This window comes from Tupaia chinensis, unplaced genomic scaffold, assembly GCF_000334495.1.
Source record: "Tupaia chinensis unplaced genomic scaffold, TupChi_1.0 Scaffold000093_1, whole genome shotgun sequence".
Taxonomy (NCBI): Eukaryota; Metazoa; Chordata; class Mammalia; order Scandentia; family Tupaiidae; genus Tupaia; species Tupaia belangeri.
In genome coordinates, this window is record NW_006159555.1 from 10,351,775 (window position 1) to 10,373,843 (window position 22,069).

The 22,069-nt window shown below is 41.4% G+C and overlaps 1 protein-coding gene and 1 pseudogene across 2 annotated transcripts in view; both read left to right on the forward strand.

Moving 5' to 3' along the window:
* UBE2R2 (ubiquitin conjugating enzyme E2 R2) overlaps positions 1 to 22,069 on the forward strand; it is a 151,093-nt gene that overhangs the window by 52,550 nt on the left and 76,474 nt on the right. The window lies entirely within an intron of this gene.
* On the forward strand, positions 11,084 to 11,418 carry LOC106734323 (28S ribosomal protein S36, mitochondrial pseudogene; annotated as a pseudogene).

Here is a 22,069-nt window from a genome sequence, read left to right on the forward strand (position 1 = left end):
AATAATAAAATAAAATAATTCCTTTTCCACCCCCCTACTCTGTTCCTTTCTAGTCAAATTAAAAAAATAAAATAATTCTTTAAAAAATTAAACATTCTTTTTTAAATTTATTTTTTGAAATTATTTTAACTTTATTTATTCATTCATTTTACTTACTTACTTACTTATTTATTTATTTATTTTAATTTTGACCGGAGAGGGACAGAGTGAGAGAGACAGAAAAAGGGAAGGTGAGAAAGCAAGCCACCAGGTCCAGGACTTGAACCGTGGTCGGCCACATAGAAGTATAGCACCCTTAACCACCACTCCATTTGCCAGCCCCAAGAATGTTTAATTTTATAAGACACTACCTCCTATCAGAGTGGTGTTTGCATTCTCACCAGTAATGAATGAGAATTCCTGATACTCCACATCTATCCACATTACCATTTGATGATGTCTGTGGTTTGGATTTTAAACATTCTACTAGGTGTATATTGTTAACTCATTTTAATTTGCAGTTCTAATAACATGTTAATAATCTTTCATATGCTTATTTGCCCTCTGTATATCTTTGTTAGTGAGATGTGCAGATCTTTTGACTTTTTTTTTTTTTAAAGGTTTTGCCATAAGGCACTTGTATTCGCTGAAAAGAGACAAGACAGAGAGAGGGAAAGTGAGAAATGACCCCCCAGGGAGAATGGTCATGCCATAGTCCCTTCTCCATTTTCCTTCCAGGATTTTGGGCACACAGTCACATGTGCCCGGTGAGATTTTTCTTTTCTTTTCTTTTTCTTTTTCTTTTCTTTTTCTTTTTTTTCTTTTCTTTTCTCTTCTTTTCTTTTTTCTTTTTTTTTTTTTTAAGAATTATTTTATTTAACTTTATTATTATTATTTTCCAGTTTGATCAGAGAGAGGCAGAGGAAGACAGAGAGGGAAAGTGAGAAAGCAAGCCGCCAGGTCCAGGACTTGAACTGCAGGCAGCCATGTGGGAGTCCAACGCCTTTAATCATCACGCCCCCTGCCACCCCAGCCCAGTGTGATTTTTCAAGCCACTGAGTCAGACTCGATCCTAGGTGGTTAGCTCTTTGGAACCCAGTACCTTAACCACTGCACTACCTACTGGCCTCATCTTTTATTTTTTTTTTATTTGAGAGAGATTTTTGCTCTATGGCTCGTGCGTTCGCTGGAGAGACAGAGACAAACAGAAAGCGAGAAATCACCCCCCAGGTGGGATGGCCATGCCGCAGTCCCTTTTCCTCCAATCTTCTCTTAGGATTTTAGGCACGCATGCTTATGCACCTCACTTGAGTTTTAAATCGCTGGATCTGCTACTGGAATGGCAGTCAGCTGTGTGGGAATCCAGTGAAGTAACTATGACGCTATCTGCTGGCCCCATCTTTTGAGTGTTTTTAAAATTGGGTTGTTTACTAATTTTGGGGTTTAAAGAGTTCTTTTTCTGTTTCAGATTATTTTTTCCCTGGGTATTCCTTTTGCACATAATTTATCTCAGTTTGTGTTTTGTCTCATAATTCTCTTCCATAGGGCATATTTAAAATTTTTTTTTTTAAGATTTTGTCATAGGGTAGATGTGCTTGCTGGAAAAAGAGAAAGAGAGCATGTGCATGCAACAATGAGAGAGAAAGTGAAAAATCATCCATTGCGGGGGATGGCCATGTAGAGGTCCCTTCTCTTTTTTTTTCTCCTCTTGGGATTTTGGGCACACACACACATGCACCTGGTGTGATTTTTCAAGATGCCAGGTCTGGGACTTAAACCCTGGTCTGCCATTTGGAAGTTCAGCACCTTAACCACTATGCCATATGCTGACCCCAAACATGTTTTTAATTTTAGTGAACTTAAGTTTATCAGTTTTCTTCGTTCATGTCCTAGGCATATCTTTAAAAATTCATCAGCAAACCCAGGGCCATCTGTATTTGTTCCTATGTTATCTTCTAAGAATTTTAAGATTTCATGTTTTACATTAGGTTTGTGATCCATCTTTAGTTAACTTGTGTCCAGAATGGAAGACCTATGTACAGATATATTTCTTTGCTTGTGGATATCCATATACAGTTTCAACACTGTATTTTTTTTTTTTCTCCTTGTTGGTTTGTCTCTGAAAGCCAGAGAAGTTGAGAGTGATAAGGAAGTTAGTTGAGAGTGATGGGGAAGGGAGAGATAGTGATAAAGAGTGATAGAAAGGAAGTGTGATAAAAAGTGATAGAGAGGGAACCAGCAGTTAGCATAATGGCTATGTTGCTGGACTCCCACGTAGTCGACCGCTGTGGCGTCCCGGACCCGGTGGCTTAAAACTCACGCCGTGTGCGTGTGTGCCCAGGATCCCGAGAGGAGAATGGAGGAGAAGGGATTGCCGCATGGCCATCCCCCCGGGGCGTGATTTCTCGCTTTCTGTCTCTCTGTCTCTCTCTGTCTGTCTGGCGAGCACACGCACCATATAGTGAAAACCTCTCCAAAAAAAAAAGGAGAAAATATTTGTAACCACACATTTTACGTAGGATTAATATCCAAAATATATGAGATTGAAGCAACTCAATAATAAGAGAACAACCCTGGGCCAGCCCAGTAGCACAGTGGTTTTGTGCTATGCATGGGAAATTGAATCCATTCACATGCTAACTGTAGTTTGAATCCCATCCACAGTGGCTTGACAGAAACACCCTGGGAGTGTGTGTGTGTGTATGTGTGTATGCTCAAAATCATGATGGAATGGAGAAATGGAGGGGAAAGGATTGTGGCATGACCACACCACATTGGAGAGTACTTTTTTTCTATGGCAAGTGCACCCTCTGGCAATGAAAAGAAAACCTGATTTAAAAATTAGCAAAGGGCCACAGTGGACTCCCTCCTGGTCGATTGCTGTTCGAATCCTTGACCTGGTGACTTGAAATTCACATGGGGCGTGTGTGTGCATACCCAAAATCCCAAGAGGAGAATAGAAGGGATTGAGGCATGGTCATATCCCCTGGGGGTGGTGATTTTTTGCCTTCTCTCTCTCTCTGGTGAGCTCATAAGCCCTACAACAAAAATCTCTTTAAAAAGAAAAAAATGAAAAAGAATTGGCAGAGGACCTGAATGAAAGAAGACATACTGGGGCAAAGACAGTGGTGGAATCGCAAAACACAGTGTTTTATAAAGTTGTCCACATGAAGGTTCATGGTTTAAGTTTGGAGAACTCTCTAAGTACATAGGACAGATAATTGTCCACGGGCTGGATAAAGGCTGCATGTGGTTTTGCACCATCAGGACCCTGTTGAGTTTTTTTCCCTTTCTCTTTCTCAGGAGAAATAAATAAATTAGCTTTTTTTTTTTTTTTTTGAGAAATTTTTGCTACAGGGCACGTGTGCTTGCCAAAGTGAGAAATCACCCCTGTGAGTTAATGGCTGTGCCGCAGTCCCTTCTCCTCTGTTCTCAGGATTTTGGGCATGCATGTACATGTGTCTGGCATGAGTTTCAAGTCACCGGATCCAGTACTCAAACTGTGGTTGACCATGTCAGTCCAACGATGTAACCATTATGCAATCTGCTGGTCCCAGTAAATTAATTTAAGAAAATGATTGGGACCAGCAGTTCGTGTAATGGCTATGTTGCTGGACTCCCATGTAGTCAGCCGCAGTTCAAGTCCCGAATCCAGTGACTTAAACTCATGCTGGATGTGTGTGTGTGTGTGTGTGTGTGTGTGTCCAAGATCCCAAGAGGAGAATGGAGGAGAAGGGATTGCGGCATGGCCACGGCCCCCCCCCCCCCGGGGGGGTGATTTCTCACTTTCTGTCTCTCTGTCTCTCTCTGATTTTCTGGCGAGTGCACGTGCCCTATAGCAAAAATCTCTAAAAAAATTATTTCTTGGGGCCAGCAGATGGTGTGGGGGTTAAGGGCCCTGAACTCTCACATGCCTGACCTTGGTTCCAGTCCCGGACCTGATGGCTTGCTTTCTCACTTTCCCTCCCTCCCTCCTTCCTCCCCTCACTTCCCCTCCCTCCTCCCTCTCTCTCTCCTTCCCTCTTTCTCTCTCTCCTCTGTCTGTTCTTTTCTGGTCAAATGAAAGATAAATAAAGTTAAGTAATTCTTTTAAAATTATTTCTTTATCTAATTTTATAAATATTATTTTATTTATTTATTTATTCATTTATTTTAATTTGACCAGAAACACATACAGAAAGAGAGAGAGGGAAATTGAGAAAGCAAGCCACCAGGTCTGGGACTCAAACCATGGTTAGCCATGTGGGAGTGTCCAGCACCTTAACCACTACGCCATTTGCTGGTCCCAATTATTTATTTATTTATTTTTAAATGGACCAAAAAGAGTGAGAAAAAGAGAAAGTGAGAAAACAAGCCACCAGGTCTGGGACTCGAACCACAGTTGGCTATGTGGGAGTCCAGCATCTTAACCACCACACCACCTGCTAGCCCCCAGTAAATTAGGTTTTTTAAAAAAGGTACATAAATTGCTAACAGTCACATGGCAGAATGCTCAACATCACTAATCATTAGGAAAATACAGATTAAAATTACAGTGAGGTACCACTTAGTACCTGTTGGAATGGCTTTTACCAGAAAGATGAAAAATAAATATTGAGTGTCTAGCAGTTGTTGGAGTCCAGCATGGTTGACCATTGTTGGAAGTTTGGATCTGGTGACTTGAAAATCATGCCAGGAACATGTGCCGTAGTAGGTACATTGCTGGGCTCCCACATGGCCAATCACAGTTTGAATCCTGGGCCCAGTGGCTTGAAAATCAAGCCAGGCATGTGTGTGTTCATTCCAAAGATCCTAGGAGGAGAATGAAGGAGAAGGGATTGTGGTTTGGCCACCCCCCCTGGGGGGCAATTTCTCACTTTCCATTTTACTGTCTCTCTCTTCAAGTGCATGTGCCCTATGACAAAAACCTCTTTAAAAAAAAAGAAAATTAAGTTGTGTTTGCACGTGTGCGCGCACACCCAAAATTCTGAGATAAGGATGGAGGGCAAGGGATTGCTGTGTGGCCATCCCCCCTTGACCACTCTCACTCTCACTGTCTCTCTTCAGTGAGCGTATATCCCATATGGCATAAAACCTAAAACAAAAGAAAAATGTTGATTAGGATTCAGAGAACCTCTTATACATTGTTGGCAAGAATATAAAGTAATATAGTTATTAGGGAGAGTAGTGTGGCTGTTCCTCCAAAAACTAAAAATAGAACTATCAGTTGATCCAGTAATCCCACTTCTTGGCATATTTCCAAAGGAATTGAAATCAGTATGTTGAAGAGATGTCTGTATTCTCATATTTATTGCAGCATTAATCACAATAGCCAAGATAAGGAATTAGCCTAAGTGTCTGTCAACATATGAATAAATAAACAAAATGTGGTATGTATACACAATGGAAATAATTTGTGCCAGTGTGGATGATCCTAGAAAACATTATGCTAAGTGAAATAAGCCAAGCACAGAAAGACAGATACTGCATATATGGAATCTAAGTTCAACTTTTTTTTTTCCCCCTAACTTCAACTTTTAAGAGTCGAAAGTGCTTAGGAGGCTGAGGCTCCTAAAAAGGCTGAGGGAGAGGGAATGAAAACAGAGTTCTTTGTCAAAGTACACAGTTTCAGGTAGACTAGGGAAGGTTTTGAGATCAGTTTCAAAAGTAGGGTGATTGTAGTCAATAATGCATATTTCAAAATAATAGTGAAATTTCAAATGTCTCACCACTAATCAGGTGTGGTAATGGTTAAGTTAATTAGCTTGATTTATTAATTCCATATTGTATACATGTCAGAACATGACATACCCCACAGATATATAAAATTGTGACTTGTCAATAGAAAAAAGGGAACGATTTTTTTTTTTTTTTTTGGGAGAGATTTTCACTGTAGGGCGCGTGCGCTCGCCAGACAGACAGAGAGAGACATAGAGACAGAAAGCGAGAAATCATCCCCCAGGGAGGATGGTCACGCCGCAATCCCTTCTCCTCCATTCTCCTCTCGGGATCTTGGGCACGCACGCACATGCGCCCGGCGTGAGTTTTAAGCCGCCGGGTCCGGGACACGAACCGCGGTCGACTACGTGGGAGTCCAGCGACATAGCCATTACGCTAATTGCTGGTTCCCACCAGCGTGTTTTATAATAAAGTGTCTATTTCTTCTTTCAAATCATGAGAGAGATTTTTGCTATAGGGCTCGTGTGCTTTTCAGAAAAACAGAGAGAGACAGAGACAGAAAGCGAGAAATCATCCCCTGGGGAGATGGCCACACAGCAATCCCTTCTCCTCCATTTTCCTCTCAGGATCTTGGGCATACATACACACACGCGCCCAGCATGAGTTTAAGCCATTGGATCCGGGACTTGAACTGAGGTTGACTACATGGCAGTCCAGCGACATAGCCATTACGCTAATTGCTGGTTCCCACCAGCGTGTTTTATAAGCTTTTGGGACTGAGGTTGTAGAATCTAGCTGCCTTAACCACCAAACCATGAAGCTGCTCCATGTTGCTATTTTTGTTTTTTGCCATAGGGCGTGTGCATTCACTGGAGAGAGAGAGAGAGAGAATTTATTCACTAGGGGAGATGGCCACACTGTATTCCCTTCTCCTCCATTTTCATCCTAGGATTCTGGGCATGCACATACATGTTCTTGGCATGATTTTTAAGCCACCCTGTCCAGTACTTGACTGTGGTTGGCCATGTGGGAATCAAGCGTCTTTTATTTTATTTTTTAAATTTTATTTATTATTTATTATTATGAGTAATAGTAGAAGTAGTAATAGTATTCAGTTTTACCCGAGAGAGAGTGATAGTTAGAAAGCAAGCTGCTAGGTCTGTTACTTGAACCGTGGTCAGCCATGGGAGTCCAGCGCCCTTAACACCTCTACACCTGCCAGTCCTGGACTCTAACATGTTAACCACCATTTCATCTGCTGGCCCCCCAATGTTGCTGTTTTAAATAGGACGTTTTCTTATATTTTCTAAGTGGATATTGTTATGTGGGCATTCTGTTAAGTTTATTGTGTTAATGTATACCAGCACCCTACCTGGATTCCATTACCATTTTGTGATAATTTTCCAGTGGGTTCTTTTTAGATTGCCAAATAAAGCATATAATTTGAAAGTTGTGATAGTTTTAATTCTTCTTTCTACCTTTTTTTGTGTTCTAATTGCGCTAGCTAATATGTACAGAGTAATGTTAAATAACTTATGATAAAAAAAAAAATCCTTTTTCCTGACTTACCGAGAATGCTTGTTTTATTTATTAAACATTCTATTTAGTTTTAGGTTAGGCATATGTACTTTATTCATTAAGAATCCTAACCTTTTATTTAAAAAAGTCAAGAATTGAATGTTGAACTTTTTGAATGCCTTTTTAGCATCTATGGAGATTTTTCACCCTTGATCTGATGATGATCGAGGCAGTTGTTGAACCCTTTTGCTAAATATCATGACTTGGTAATGTACTGTTATTATTTAGTAGTATATGTTGTTATTTAGGATGAGTTAGGGTGGAGAAATTTCTAGGCTTGGCACTAGGCTTGCCAACATGATTGAAATGAAACTGCTTAAAATGAGCCAATCTCACATAAAGAAAAAACAGTCCTGTTAAATGACCTATTCAGGAAATTTAAAATTTTAGTTAAAGCAGTGTTCAGGCTTTGAGAAGTCTTATCTTAAAATGAGAAAATTATCTAGGCTGGGGACCAGAAGATGGCATAATGTTTACGTCGCTGGACTCCCACGTAGTTGACCCTGGTTTGAGTCCTGGACCTGGCGACTTAAAACTTAGGCTAGGTGCATGTACGTGCATGCCCGAAATCCTAAAAGGAGAATGGAGGAGAAAGGATTCTGGTGTAGCCATCCACCCCACCCCGGTGAGGGGAGGCTGATTTCTCGCTTTCTCTCTGTCTCTCTTAGTCTCTCCCATAAGCACATGCGCCCTATAGCAAATCTCTAAAAAAAAAAAAAAAAAACACAAAAAAACCCCAAAAACTAACTGTACAGAGAACTACAAACATAACACTGTCTACTGTTTATTGAGTAATTAACACATGCCCTGCCTTGTGCTAAGGGAGATGGGTTAGTTATAACTATATGTTTGTGTGTGTGTGTGTGTGTGTTTGTGTAAATAGATAGGTAAATATATACCTATTTAATATAAGTGATATCCAGACTGTGTGAGCCTATGCAAGTTTCTAAAACTTTTTGTTATACGGGTTTGATGATAATAACTGACTCATAGGGTCCTTTTTTGTTTTTAGAGAGAATTATTATTCTTTTCTTAGAGAGATTTTTGCTATAGGGCACATGCACTTGTTGGAAGCAGAGAGAAAGGGATAAATCACCCACCAGGGGGGATGGCCATGCCACAGTCTCTTCCTCATTCTTCTTTCGGGATTTTGGCACACACACACATGCCCAGAGTGGATTTCAAGCTGCTGGGTCTCAGATTTGAACTGTGGTCAGCCTTGTGAGAGTTCACCACTTTAACCACTATGTCACCTGCTGGTCCCCTATTATGTATTTCTTACAGCAACCCAATGAGGTTAAGTGTCATTGACTGAGTTCTATATGTGGGTAACTAAATCTCATAGTGAGTAAGTGGCTTGTCTGAGCTTATACAGATTAGTTTGTATTCTTTGTTCTGCAGCTTGTTATGCTTGTTTACCTTAGCTGTATTTTGCTATGCCTACCTGATTAGGATGCTTGTGTGTTCACACAGAGGTTTGTCAGTCAGTTGTATAAGATGATAGACCCTGGCTGCTGGTGTTTGTGAGAGAGTAGTCTTTAAAAGAGATATTGGCCGTGGCAAGCAAAAACTAAATATACTTTAGAACAAGAACTTTGGAATCAGAGTCAGGGCACACAGTAGTATGAGAAAAGAGAAAGTTTGAGGAAAGGGATTGGAGTCTGGTAATTATACCATTTAGGATTCAATTGGAGCTGAGGATATAGAATTGTAAAAATCAAGGGACCTGCAGTTAGTGAAATGGCTATGTTGCTGGACTCCCATGTAGCCGACCGCGATTTGAGTTCTGGACTCGGTGGCTTAAATTCATGCCGGGCACGGACGCATGCGTGCCCAAGATCCTGAGAGGAGAATGGAGGAGAAGGGATTGCGGCTTGGCCATTCCCCCTGGTGGGTGATTTCTCGCTTTCTGTCTGACTCTGTCTTTCTGGCGAGGGCACACGCCCTATAGTAAAAACCTCTCCAAAAAAAAAAAAGAATTGTAAAAATCAAGTCAAAATTACTCCTGGGATCGAGGAATGCACTGATTCTGAGGATGTTTAACATGTTAATAAGCTGTAATAGTTTTTGCAGAGACAGGGAATGAGGCTGTCATAGATGTTTCATTTCTCAATCACCTATATCTTTTTCTTTTTTAAAAGAGATTTTTGCTATAGGGCACATGTGCTTGCCAGAGAGACAGAGAGAGAGAGAAAGCAAGAAATGGCCCCCAGAGGGGGTTGCCTTGCCGCAATCCCTTCTCCCCCAGTCTTCTCTTAGGATTTTGGGCACAAACGTACACACTCCCCGTGTGAGTTTTAAGCCATTAGGTCTGGGACTCGAACTGTGGTCTACTACATGGGAGTCCAGTGACATAACCATTACACCATTTGGTGGTCCCCCATAACCCTTCTTGATCCCATGATACTAGACCAAGTATGCCATGATTATCAGTTGAACTCATGAGCTACTGAACTCATGATTTAGATGCCCCTTTGCAATACCAAGTTTCATCTGTGTCTTTATGAGGATGAACTTAATTGATCTACCTATCTGGATTTCTGACTTATAGCTTAATCTTGACTGTTTTGAAATTTACCCCTCCAGGATTTGGCAGGTAGCATTGGAGTCCCATGTGGTCAACCATTCAAGTCCTGTACCTGGTGGCTTACTCTCTCTGGTCAAATTAAAAAATAATAGTAAATAAAATTAAATAATTTCTAAAAAGTGGCATTTCCAAATCCTGCCAATCCAGGTATCTTACTATCCTCACATTACTGATTCGACACTTCTTTTCATAAAATGTATTTTTTATTTATAAAAACTGACATAGATAATTTTAAAAAGTCAAGGGGGACCAGCAGTTAGCATAATGGCTGTTGCTGGACTCCCATGTAGTCGACCACGGTTTGCGTCCTGGACCTGGTGGCTTAAAACTTACGCCGGGCACGTGTGTGTGTGTGTGCTCAAGATCCCGAGAGGAGAATGGAGGAGAAGGGATTGCGGTGTGGCCATCCCCCCTGGGGGGTGATTTCTCACTTTCTATCTCTGTCTGTCTGGCAAGCGCACGCGCCCTATAGCAAAAACCTCTAAAAAAAAAAAGCCAAAAGTGTGGGGCCAGCAGGTGGTGTAACAGCTAAGCCGCTTGACTCTCACATGGCAGACTGTGGTTTGAGTCCTGGACCCAACTGCTTGAAACCGGTTCGTGTCCCGGACCTGGTGGCTTAAAACTTACGCCAGGCGCGTGCGTGTGCATGCCTACGATCCCGAGAGGAGAATGGAGGAGAAGGGATTGCGGTGTGGCCATCCCCCCTGGGGGGGTGATTTCTTGCTTTCTGTCTGTCTGGTGAGTGCACACGCCCTATAGCGAAAACCTCTCAAAAAAAAAATCATGTATTACTTTTGGTTGTTCTGTCTTTATAGACTCTTTCAGGCTATAGTCATTTCTTTGTCTTCTCCTAGGCTTTCATCACCTCGATAGTTTTTAACAGTTGCAGGTTTTTAGGATGTTTGGTTTATAAATTTCTTCATGTTTGTCATATTCTTTTCAGGTTGTACATGATCTTGATTTGTCTCATTATTGGTGGTGTCCACTTTGGTCACTTAGGGGTTGGCTACCAGGTTTCTCCACTATAAAGTTACTCTTTGTAATTAATGAGTGTTTTGTTGGGAAGTACTTTGAAACTTCATAAATGTCCTATAAATACTCCCCTTTCTATGTTTCCAGTATTAGCCCTGTTGACTTGTTTTTTTAATTAAATGGGTAATAATGTGCATTCAAATAAAATGTTCATTATACATGCAAATTACATTGGTATGATGGTATTGCTTTATTTTAATATATAACAATACTATATATAAAAGTATTAAAATATTGCCTTCTCTGGGGTCATGATGGACAGCAAGATGGCATCTATCAGCAGGGTCGTGCAGGTAGTGAAGCCACATAGGTCATTAATAAGGTTTTCTGACAGAAGAGACAATCCTAAATCCAACATATCAGCAGGGGTCAGCAGGACTGCCATCCCATTCTTCTGCAGTTTCACAGCATTCTAAGGGAAGTGAATCACCAGATTTGCTGATGTGTCAGGGTCCACCAGACATGGCAGAAATAATAAAATCTTTACCTCAGAAATACAGAAGGAAACTGGTGTCTCAAGAAGAAATTGAATTTATCCAACGTGATGGTCCAGAGTAATCACTGTGCCTGCTGTTTTCATCAGGAAAGAAAAATTGTATTTACAATAAAGGACTTCCAAAATGAGAAATTGTATATTAAACAATTTACTTAAATAAATATTCTGCAAAAAAAATTATAGAAAATTTAGATAGAACAAAAAAGTATTAAAATATCTAAATCCATAAAGTCATGTTCTAGAATGTTGAGGATAATTATCTGATTGATAGTATGTAAAACTTCACCATAATGAGATAGGTGAGGTTCAAAATTTTCAATCATAGAAATACAAGCTAGCGTTATCTCTAGCTAGCCTGGAGTTACATGATACATGTCTGACCTGGTACTGTCTGAAGCTTGCTGCCACCTGGTGGCAGTTGTTTACATCAGTAGAACTATAAATGAGGACAGACCTGGAAGTGCTGACTTCCAGGCATTGGCAGCGATTTTAGGCATGGTTAGTTACTGCCAGATTCTTTGGAATAATTTTGGGAGACTGGGCCAGGAGACATCCATACTCTAACTTCTTTTTTTCTTTCTTTTATTTATTTTTTATTTTTTGAGAGTTTTTGCCATAGGGCGTGTGCACTCGCCAGAAAGAGAGAGACAGAGAGACAGAAAGCAAGAAATCACCCCTCAGTGGGGATGGCGACGGCTCAATCCCTTCTCCTCCGTTCTCCTCTCGGGATCTTGGGCACGCAGGCACTACGTACCTGGCGTTAGTTTAAGCCACCGGGTCTGGGAGTCAAATCGCGGTTGGCTGCATGGGAGTTCAGCAACATAGCCATTACGCTGGTCCCACTCCTTGCTTTCTAAGACGGTTGAACTGTTTTTCTCTTTGTGGCTTTGTCCTTTCCTATGGGAGAGCAGGAGTGAATGGTGTGTGGATGTATGTATTTACTGTTTTATCAGTGATTTATATTTTCTGTCTTTAAAAATATGTACTTTTGGGTCTAGGAGGAGGTGTGGTGGTTATGGTGCTGGACTTCAACATGGCCACATGGTTTGAGTCCCAGACCTGGAGGCTTGAAAATCACGGGATACATGTGCATGGCCCAAAATCTCAGGAGGAGAATGAAGGAGCAGGAATTGCATCAACGCCATCCTCTCAGGGGTTGATTTCTCACTTTTCCTGTCACTGTCTCCAGCAAGCACATATACCCTATGGCAAAAACCATTAAAACAAACAAACAAAAAACGGTGCTGTTGGAGGCTAGCCCCAGAGCCTGGTGGTCTAGGGAGACAGATCCCACATGGCCAACTACAGTTCTAATCCCAGCTTGAAAAACACAATGGGGGGGAGATACATGTGCATGTTCTAAATCCCAGTACGATGGAGGACTGGAGGGGAGGGAACTATGCCCTACTGGGAGGTGTTTCTCCCTTTCTGTCCGTCTCTGGTTCGTGTATGTGCCCTTTGGGGGGAAAAATATCTGTACTTGGTAGTTTTCTTCCACATGTATAAGTAAAATTTTTTTCATGTTTTTGCCATAAGGTTAAGGTGCATGCATTTACTCGAGAGAGACAGAGGGAAAGTGTGAAATCACCCCTAGGGGAGAGTGGCCACATCATAATCCCTTCTCCATTCTTCAAAATTTTGAGCAGGCATGTACACTCATGGGGGATAGACTCACTGCACTATAATCCCCTTTCTTCCATTTCTCTCTGCCTTTAGAATTTTGGACACTCACACTTGTAGGACTTTATCTGCATAGTCAGCCATGTGGGATTCATCTACCTTAACCACCATGCCACCAGCTGGCCCATATCTCACTTGTTAAAATGTCATCTTTCTCAGAAATATTTTCTGAGCTTATTTTCACATGATTTTCTTTTACTGTTTATTATTTTCTTTCAGAAGAGAAAGAGAGAGGTGGGGGTGGGGGGAGAGCTATCTTCTATAAGGTCTTGCTGCCCTGCCATTCTTTTCCAGCTGCCCAGGTAGCTGGGATCATGTGCTCACTTAGGTGCTACCAGAATATCAGGTCAACCCTGGATCTGAACTTAGGCTTCCCATATGACCCCAGTGTTATGCACAAGTACTCTACTGTCTGCCTCTGCTGTAGGCTATAATTTGTGCTGTTTTGATTGAAATTCTTTTAATTTTATTGTTTTACTTTTTATGTTTAGGTCTTTAATCCATCTGTGTATGTTCATCCGTCTGTGTATATTTGACAGAGATCCAGCGCTAACTCTTCAAGAGAACTAGTTTTCCCTGAACCATTAACCTTACATTTCCTCCTTCTCAAGATGATACATAAAGCCACTTTTAGGATATTAAGTTCCCATATGGATTTGAGTTCTTTATTATATTTCATTGTTTTGAGCTGGTATGGAAAACAATCATATTGTTTATATGTACTTAAATTTTGTTATTTGGTGGGACAATATATTTGTCCACTTTATATGTTTTTTCCTCTAAGGTTGTTTTATTATTTTTCTCTCTTTTTTCTTGTTTTTAAAAGAATGATTTATGTATTTAATTCCATTTGTTAATTATTTTTAAATTTGACCAGAAAGAGAGAGAGAGAAAGGGAAAGTGAGAAAGCAAGCTGCCAGGTCTGGGACTTGAACCATGGTCCGTCATGTGGTAATACAGTACCCTTAACCACCACACCACCTGCTGGCCCAGTCTCTCTTTTTTAATGTATGTTTTTAAGAATTATTCATGAATTGTATTTATTTTTACTATTCTTCAATTTCACCAGGGAGAGACAAACAAAGTAAGATGCCAAGTCTGGGACTCGAACTGTAGTTGGCCATGTGGGAGTCTAGTACCTTAACCACCACTCCACCTGCTGGCCCCATTTTCTTCTTTTTTAAGAATAATTATTTAGTTTAAATATTTCTTCTTCAAATTTTTAAAAAAAGAATTATTTAATTTATTATTTAAAAAAAAGTGCTACCAGGCACATGCTCACTAGAGAGAGAGAGAGAGAGAGAGAAATTTGAAGGAAGAAAGCATGTTGCCATCATCTGGGATTTGAACCAGTTGGTCATGTGAGAGTCCAGTGCCTTAACAACCATGCCACCTGCTATTCCCAAATTTATTATTATTCTGTTTGAACAGAGAGAGAGAGGGAGAGTAAGAAAGCAAGCTGCCAGATCCAGTATTCAAACCCCAGTTGGCCACATGATAGTCTCATGTCTCAACACCACACCACCTGATGGCCCCAGTCTCTCTTCTAACATAAAAATTTCAGAGTAAATTTGTTAGATTAAAAAAGGTGGTGGGGGGAATCAGCAGTTAGCGTAATGGCTATGTCGCTGGACTCCCACGTAGTCGACCGCGGTTCACGTCCCGGACCCGGTGGCTTAAAACTCACGCCGGGCGCGTGTGCGTGCGTGCCCAAGATCCCGAGAGGAGAATGGAGGAGAAGGGATTGCGGCGTGACCATCCCCCCTGGGGGGTGATTTCTCGCTTTCTGTCTCTATGTCTCTCTCTGTCTGTCTGGCGAGCGCACGCGCCCTATAGCAAAAATCTCTCCAAAAAAAAAAAAAAAAAAAAGGGGGGGGGGCCAACAGGTGGCGTGGTAGTTAAGGTGGTGGATTCCCACATGGCCAACTATTGTTTGAGTCCTGGACGTGGTAACTTGAAAATCACGCTGGGCACATGTATTTATGTGCTCAAAATATCAAGGGGAGAAGGATTGTAGTGTGGCCATCCCCCTGGGGGGTGATTTATCACTTTTATTCTTACTGTCTCTGTCTCTCTCCTGTGAGCACATGCGCCCTATGGCAAAAACACTAAAACCAACCAACAAACAAAGGGTCCAGCTCTATGACCTATTGGTTAAGGAAGCTGGATTTCATATGGCCAACTGCATGGTTCGAGACCTGGTCCTGGTGGTTTGAAAAATATGCTAGGTGCATTGTATGTGTACATACCCCAAATCCCAACAGGATGGAAAAAGGGAAGAGAAGAGATTGTGGCATTAGCGTGCCTCATTTGGCAGGGATGCTTTCTCTCCTTTGTTTGCTTGTCTCTATACTTCTCTCTATCAAGCACACATGCCCTTTGACAAATATAAAGGGGAATAAAAAAGAAGGGCCAGATGTTGGCACAACAGTAAAATGCTACAGTCTGTGAGGTAGTCCTACATGGGAAGGTTTCTCGTTCAGGTGTAGAGACCTCTTTGAGTATAGTAGGCAAGCACTTGCCTGTGATCTAGTACTGGCTGAAGGAGGTGGTATGGATAGTGGTGTTAAGAACCTGTTGAGGGACTGGCCCTGTGGCCTACTTGTTAAGAGAACTGGATTTGACATGGCCAACCATGCACGGTTCAAATCCTGGCCTTGGCAACTTGAGAAATATACTGGGCATGTGTATATACATGCTCCAAATCCCAGCAGGATGAAGAATAAGGAATTGTGGTGTGACCATCCCCTTTGGGCATACTTTCTCCCTCTCCCACTCTTTCACTCTCTCTCTGACAAGCATAGGTGTCCTCTGGCAGTTTAAAACCAAACAACCAGGGAACCAGCAGTTGGCGTAATGGCTATGTCGCTGGACTCCCACATAGTCGACCGCAGTTCGCGTCCCGGACCCGGTGGCTTGAAACTCACGCCAGGCGCGTGTGTGTATGTGCCCAAGATCCCGAGAGGAGAATGGAGGAGAAGGGATTGCGGCGTGACCATCCTCCCTGGAGGATGATTTCTCGCTTTCTGTCTCTTTGTCTCTTTCTCTCTGTCTGGCGAGTGCACGTGCCCTATAGCGAAAAAAACTCTCAAAAAAAAAAATAAAAAAATTAAAACCAAACAACCAATTGTTGGGAGTGCTGTCTTTTTCTTCTCTTTTCTTAAAAGTTATATTTAGATGTGACATTTTACTCATAAATAATTATGCTTCTCTTGTGGTTCTCTTATTAATTGGAAGATATTATTTTTCTCATAGTTTTCCCTTTCACAGCTTAGTGGTACTGGCTCATGAAATAAAAATCCTTTGAGGGTTTATTTATAATATTGTTTTCTATTCTTTACATTTGTCTCTTTTTCCAAGTTCCTTTTTACCTTTCATCCCTTCTAACTTTGTCTTGTGTTTTTCTTCATTCATGATGGAGTGTGTGGGCACACACATGAGAGTCAGAGAAAGATGGGGAGAGAGTGAGAGAGAAATAGATATGTATATATGGAGACACCCTTTACTATGTCTAGTCATTCTACAATCCCTTTCCTTTAGTCCTTCAGTCCATTGGATATTGGGCATTCCTTTGGACTGAGGATTCAAATTACAGTTGCCCTGTGATATCCACTTTTCTCTTGAGCACCATATTACCATTATGCTGTGGAACCAGCCCCCCCCCCCCTTTTTTTTTTGCTATAGGGTATGTGTATTCGCCAGAGACTGAAATTGAGAAATCCGCCCAGGGGAGATGGCCATGCCACAATCCTTTCTTCTCTTGGGATTTTGGGCATAAACGCACGCATGCTTGGAGTAAATTTAAGTCACTGGGTCTGGGACTCGAACCATGGAGAACTAGGTAGGAGTCTAGCAATGTAACCATGCTTGTCCTGAGCACTATTGATCTTTAATGTGAGGGATTTACTTCAAATTTCTGGCTTCTTTAGTCCCTGACTTATGTTTAAGAGTGCATCACTAAGGGGCTGGCAGATTGCATGCTGGTTTAGGGTGCTGGACTCCCACATGACTGACTGTGGGTCGAGTCCTGGACCTGGCAGTTTGCTTTCTCACCTTCTCTCTTTTCTTTCTGTCCCTCTCTAGTCAAATTATAGATAGATAGATAGATAGATAGATAGATAGATAGATAGATAAAGTTAAATAATTCTTTAAAAGAAAAAGTGAGTCACTAATAAGTAGCAAGTAGAAAATTGAATGACTGGGGACCAACAGATGGCCTAACGGTTACGTCATCGCTGGACTCCCATGTAGTTCAAGTCTTGGACCCGATGGCTTAAACTCATACCGGGCTCATGCAGAGAGACAGAAAGCGAGAAATCACCACCCGGGGGGATGGCCATACTGCAATCTCTTCTCCATTCTCCTCTCAGGATCTTGGACAGGCATGCACGTGGGCCTGGCGTGAGTTTAAGCCACTGGGTCTGGGATGCGAACCATGGTTGACTACATGGGAGTCCAGCGACATAGCCATTACGCCAACTGCTGGTCCCTCATTCATTTATTTTAATTTGATGAGAAAAAGTGAGAAAGTATGCCACTGGGTCTGGACTCGATCTGTGTTTGGCCATGTGGGAGTGTCCAGCACCTTAACCATCACACCACCTGCTGGTTCCTAAGGCTTGGGCCTTTTTATGAGGAGCCCCTAAATCTCAGTATCTAGGTCTTTTTCTTTTTTTCTTAGCTTTTGCTCTAGAGTGTGTTTTCTTGTAAGAAATTGTCCCCTGTAGGGATGGCCTTGCTGCAGCCCCATTTTCCTCTGAGGATTTTGGGCATGCAGGCGCCTGGTGTGATTTTCAAACTGCCAGATCTCGGGTTTGAATGGTACACGTGGCCATGTGGGATCCAGCTGCCTTAATTACTTAATACCTGCCTTTTTTTTTTTTTTTTTTTTTTTTTTTGTTTTTGATTACTTAATACCTGCCTTTTTTTTTTTGGTTTTTGGGTTTTTCCATAGGGCATGTGCACTTGCTAGAGAGACAGAGAGAGGGAAAGTGAGAAATCACCCCCAGCGAGGATGGCCACACCGCACTCTTCCCTCCCATGTTCCTCTTAGTGTTTTGGGCATACATGTACCCGTTGTACATGTATGTACATGTCAAGCCTCCAGGTCCAGGACTTGAACCGTGGTTGGCCATGTGCGAGTCCAGTGCCTTAACTACCATGCCAACTGCTGGCCCTTTTTTTGTTTTTAAATTTTTTTCTTTTATTCATAATAGAGTGTATTCATGTTCATGTGAGAATGAGAGAGAAAGCACCACTCCAGCAGGGCCAAGTCACACTGTCCTTTCTCTTCCACTTTTCTGTCCTGTCAGAATCCTAGGCATGTGTACATTGACCTCCGTGGCTGAGATCTGAATCCCAGTCAGCCATGTGGGATCAGACCTCCTCTGTACAGAGCTTAACTGCTGTCTTGTGGGGCTGTCCTTGTAGGCTTTTTCTCTTGAGTCAGCAGTTTCTCTGGAAAAGAACCTTCTAATATTCCATTTGAGAGAGTTAGATGAATGAGATAAGCCTGCGATTTTTACCATTTATTTGACTGAGACTTGACTAATCTTGTTTTCTGCTCTTATTTCTGCTTTCAGCTATATGTTCTTTTTTTTTTTGGAGAGATTTTCACTATAGGGCGCGTGCGCTCGCCAGACAGACAGAGAGAGACATTAGAGACAGAAAGCGAGAAATCACCCCCCAGGGGGGATGGTCACGCCGCAATCCCTTCTCCTCCATTCTCCTCTCGGGATCTTGGGCACGCACGCACACACACCCGGCGTGAGTTTTAAGCCACCGGGTCCGGGACGCGAACCGCGGTCAACTACATGGTAGTCCAGCGACATAGCCATTACGCTAACTGCTGGTTCCCAGCTATAGGTTCTTTTTAAAGAACCTGATTAAACTACTGGAGAAAGAGGTTTTTAAACTTTATTTATATATCCTTTCATCATTTTTTTTCAACCCCACCTCATGCCTTGACTTTGGGGAAGTACCAGCTGTTTAGTTCCTGTTTTCCATTTATACACATGAACTTGCTTTAGCCCTTCTAGCCCCACTGTCTACACATTTAGACTTTAGCCTTATGAACTTTACTAAATTAATCTTTTACATATTGCGAAATTTTCTCTATCTTCTCTCCCTTTTCCTTATTCTTACAAGCTATATTTTTTTCTTTTCTTTTTTTTTTTTTTTTTGGAGAGGTTTTTGTACAGGGCTCATGTGCTCACCAGAAAGAGAGAGACAGAGAGACAGAAAGCGAGAAATCACCCCCATGGGGGGATGGCCACGCTGCAATCCCTTCTCCATTCTCCTCTTGGGGTCTTGGGCACGCACACATACACGCCTGGTGTGAGTTTAAGCTGCTGGGTCCGATAGTGAACCACGGTCGACTATATGGGAGTCCAGCGACACAGCCATTACGCTAACTGCTGGTCCCTTTTTTTCTTCTTTTTAAAAAACTTTGATTAGACTAGGTTTTTTAGAAGAGAGTAGTTAACCATGGAGTTCAGCCATTAAAAAAAAAATCAATATAACCCTGGCATTTTATAGAAAGTGGATGAATATGGAAGATTTATTATTGCTGAGTGAAGCAAGTTAAGCTATGAAAGAGCGACATTGTATGTCTCCACTTAACTTAAACCGACTGTCCACACTCTGTAGTAGAGATGGAAAGATTGGAGGGCATAAAAGCATTGAATATAGTTATGGACACTAGAGACAAGTGTGGAAGGAGGGTGGGAGGGGGAAGAGGGTAGGGAAGGAAATTAGGGAGAAAAATAGAGCAGTAAGACATTTGTGGGACACAGAAATGGTTTATTACTTGTTGATGATAACGTGTATAGTATTCTTGACTGGACTGATCTGAAGCGTATTTCATGTTGGGTATATTCTCTCTACAAGCTAAAAAATGTATAGTGATAGAATGTATAAAATAATAAAATAAGTGAGAGTAATTTAAGATTATTTACATTCATTCTCTTGTGTTTAAATTGAAATTAGTAGTAGGACCAGCATGTGTCATAATGGTTACGTTGCTCAACTTCCACATAGTTGACCACGGTTCGAGTCCCGGGCCCCGTGACTTAAACTCACGCCTGGTGTGTGCTCATGTGTGACCAGGATTCTGAGAGGAGAATGAAGGAGAAGGACTGTGGCATGACCATCCCCCTGGGGGTGATTTCTAACTCTTCCTCTCTCTCTTTCTCTGTCTTTCCGGTGAGCACATGTGCCCTGTAGCAAAATCCTCTCTTAAAAAAATTAAAAGAAATTAATACCATTGACTAAATAATTTTTGGTTAGAAGGTGCTACTATCTGTGATAAACTATAGTTGAAAATCATATTTAGTTATTTAGTTTGCAAGGTAATAATGTTTAACTTTGAATTTTTGTGTGTGTTTTAAATAATTCAGCTAGCTGATTAGATGACAAGATTGTTAACCTTTTGTGCTTTAACTGTCCAAAATTGACTAAACTTTTTAACTGTTTTGCCTGTAATAGTATACAATGTCTTGAAAATTTGTTGTTCATTTGTTCCTTGGTAATGGTGAAAGCCTTGAGGGAAGAGGTTGTTTCATCTCTTACATATAAATTATGAAGTCTTGGGTCATACTCTGTTTTAAGTTACTCAAAGTCCAAGATACAATCTCTTTTTTTTCCCAGAGAGATCTTTGCTATAGAAGACACAGAGAGACAGAAAGAGATATCACTCCCTCAGGGGAGATGGCCACACTACAATCTTCTCTATTCTCCTTTTGGGATTTTGGGCATGCATGCAAGCATGCCTAGTGTGAGTTTGGAGCCGCTGGGTCCAGGACTCAGACTGTAGTCAGTCATGTGGGAGTCCAACAACATACAACCATTACAACATCTGTTGGTCCCAGCAAGATGAAATCTTTATTAGGTACTAATTTCTCTCTCTCTTTATTTGAATAGAGATTTTTGCTATAGGTATCATGCACCTGCTGGAGGGACAGAAAGCAATTAATCATCCCTTGGGGAGATAGCCACACCACAATCCCTTCTCCAGTCTCCTCTTAGAATTTTGGGCACGCTCGTACAGGTGCCTATCATGAATTTTAGGCCTCCGAGTCGGAGACTCAAACCATGGTTGACTGCACAGGAATACAGTGTAACCATTATACCATCTACTGCTTCCACTAATTTCTCTTAATTAGAATTTTTTCTTTCTTTCTTTTTTTTTTTTTTCAAACTCACAAAATTATTTACTATATAAAGACTACTCATTCTTGGGACCAGCAGATGATGTAATTAATGGTTACTTTGCTGGACTCCCATGAAGTCAACTGTGATTTGAGTCTCAGAACTGGTATTGAAACTCACACCAGGTGCATGTGCATGTGCTCCCAAAATCTTGAGAGGAGAATGGAAGAGAAGGGATTGCAGCGTGGCCATCCTCCCTGGGGGGGTGATTTCTCGCTTTCTCTCTCTCTGGCAAGCACATGTGCCCTATAGCAGAAATGTCTCTTAAAAACAAAAAAATACAGGACCAGCAGATAGGATAATGGATATGTTGCTGGACTCCACATAGTCGACCGTGGTTCGAGAAGAAAGGATTGTAGTGTAGCCATCACCCCTAGGGGGTGATTTCTTGGTTTCTGTCTCTGTTTTTAATCTCTCTCTCCGGGAATGCACACATCCTATAGCAAAAATCTCTCTCTCTCTAAAAAAAGACTAGTCTAGAAGATAAAATACAAATTCACTCTTGTATCAACATTGATATATTAATTAGTGATATAAGTAACAATTTTGATATATCAAAGTACCTTTAGATTTTTCTCAGGAAGATTAAATGAGGTTCTGAAGGGTAACTTGTCGTTATCACAGGAGAATGCTCTGTATTTTATTTTGCTATGCTTAGTTCTTTGAAAATTGATTATTAGAAAAACAAAAACAAAAACTGATTATTAGGCTGTCTCTATAGTCTGGTGGTTAAGGTAGCTGAATCCCTTGACCAACCATGCACTTCCAAGTCCTGGACCAGGCAGCTTGAGAAACATGTTAGGTGTGTGTGTGTGTGTGTGTGTGTGTGTGTGTGTGTGTGTACATGCCTG